General features: G+C 38.0%; 1 protein-coding gene across 11 annotated transcripts in view; it reads right to left on the bottom strand.

Annotated features, from left to right (window-relative positions):
• Nucleotides 1–2,500, bottom strand: part of LOC115220974 (diacylglycerol kinase beta) — a 522,104-nt gene that overhangs the window by 389,173 nt on the left and 130,431 nt on the right. The window lies entirely within an intron of this gene.

Genomic DNA, 2,500 nt, shown 5'->3' with positions numbered 1-2,500 from the left:
AACCTATAGTCGACCAAATCGACCCCAGGACATTTTCCTTGTAAGCCTGGTACTATCGGTCTCTTTTGCCGAACCACAGAAACATGTGGTTGGAAAGCAAGCTACTTACCACACAGCCACTCCTGTGGGCAGTCATTATATATTACTACAAGACATTAAAAAAACAGAGACATTAAAAAAAAAACTATCCTACAATTTAAGATGGCTACCTCGCAGTGAATTAAAATTTGTTTTCTAATTCAATGAAGTAGTTGAAATCTTCGATAATAAATGGAGATTCAAAACCACAATTTGGTAAAGGTATATTAAACTTGGTTTTTTGAAGAAACTTCTAGATAGCATAGACATTAATAATTGCTTTATTTTCTTAAAAGTTACATACTCCAAAATAATTAGTAAGAAGCATTCTTTATTACACTATAAATGTCAAATTTCACCAAAACTAAATTGAAATCAGCAGCTGAGAGTTTCCATAGGTATTCTGTAAATCTGTAAGCAGATCTTAGTCCATTTTCAGACTGTTTCAAGCTTAAGCAAACTGAGCAACAGAAATGGTGATGAAAAGTAAAAAAGACAAAAAAAAAAGAGAGAGAAAAGTCTTTATAAGGCGCAGGAGTGGCTGTGTGGTAAGTAGCTTGCTAGCCAACCACATGGTTCCGGGTTCAGTCCCACTGCGTGGCATCTTGGGCAAGTGTCTTCTGCTATAGCCCCGAGCCGACCAATGCCTTGTGAGTGGATTTGGTAGACGGAAACTGAAAGAAGCTTGTCGTATATATGTATATATATATGTGTGTGTGTCTGTGTTTGTCCCCCTAGCATTGCTTGACAACCGATGCTGGTGCGTTTACGTCCCGTCACTTAGCGGTTCGGCAAAAGAGTCCGATAGAATAAGTACTGGGCTTACAAAGAATAAGTCCCGGGGTCGATTTGCTCGACTAAAGGTGGTGCTCCAGCATGGCCGCAGTCAAATGACTGAAACAAGTAAAAGAGTAAAAGAGTAATAACAAAAAAAGAAATAATGGAAATTGGAGCAAAAACTAATTCCTGATCCATCCGTCCATTATTATATCATGTAAGGAAGACATGGAGAAATATGAAAATGAAGTTAAGGCGTAGCTGTGGGGTAAGAAGCACACTTCCCAAACACATGGTTCCCGGTTCAGTCCCACTGTGTAACATCTCTGGCAAGTGTCTTCTACTACAACCTCGGGACTACCAAAGCCTTGTGAGTGGATTTGGTAGATGGAAACTGAAAGAAGACCATCGTATGTATATATATATATATATATATATATAAAATATAAATTGGAGATAAAACCATTATTATGCAACCCAAACAGTGATAGACATAAACCAATACATAAATAACCAATATATATATATATATATATTATATATATAAATTTTAATTTTTTTTTTTTACATTTATGTATGTACATTTATGTGTGTACATACACACACACATACATACACACATATATACACACACGCATATGTATATGTAAGTGTGTGTGTCTGTGTATTTTTGTGTCTGTATTTGCCCACCCCCACCCACCCACACAAACACCCATCATTTCACAACCGATGTTGGTGAGTTTATGTCCCTGTGACTTGGCGGTTTGGCAGAAGAGACTGATAGAATAAGTCCTAGGGTCAAATTCTTTGACTAAAATCCTTCAAGACAAAGCTCCAGCATAGCCACAATCAAACGACTGAAACAAGTAAAAGAATATCTGTTACTTGTTTCAGTGGATTAGACTGTGGTCATGCTGGAGCACCACTTTAAAGGATTTTGGTCAAAGAAATCAACCCCAGGACTTACTCTTTACAAGCCTAGTACTTATTCTATTGGTCCCTTTTGTCAAACCACAAAAGTGATGGTGAAGGGACAAACACAGACATTAAATATATATATACATATATGTGTGAGTGTGTGCGTATATATATATATATATATATATATAAATCCACTCACAAGGCTTTGCTCAGCCCAAGGCTAAAGTAGAAGATACATGTCCAAGGTGCCACATAGTGGGACTGAACCCAGAATCATGTGGTTGGGAAGCAAGCTTCTTACCACACAGCTATGCCTGTCTCTCTCTTCTCTCTCTCTCTCTATATATATATATATATATATATATATATATACAACAAAATTGTTTCTGTCTTCATTCCTGATATTCCTCTCTCCATCTGGGTAACCTTGTATTTCCTCTACAGCAAGACACCTGTATCTCTCTCACTATAACCTTTTCATCGTCGCCTCCTCCCCTCTTAAACATTTTTGTCTTGCAAGTACTTGGTGACCTTGTCAGTGCAGGTACCATTTAAAAACACCCAGTCCACACTGTAAAGTGGTTGGTGTTAGGAAGGGCATCCAGTTGTAAAAATCCTGCTAAAACTGTCATAGAAGTCTGGTGCGGGCACAACCTGGCCGGCTCTTGTGGTACTGTCCCACCCATGCTAGCATGGAACACGGATGTTAAATGATGATGATGAT

The sequence above is a fragment of the Octopus sinensis genome, linkage group LG17 (assembly GCF_006345805.1).
Source record: "Octopus sinensis linkage group LG17, ASM634580v1, whole genome shotgun sequence".
In the NCBI taxonomy this organism is placed as follows: Eukaryota; Metazoa; Mollusca; class Cephalopoda; order Octopoda; family Octopodidae; genus Octopus; species Octopus sinensis.
Note: the sequence above shows the minus strand (reverse complement) of the source record. Positions and strands in the feature narration are given on the sequence as shown.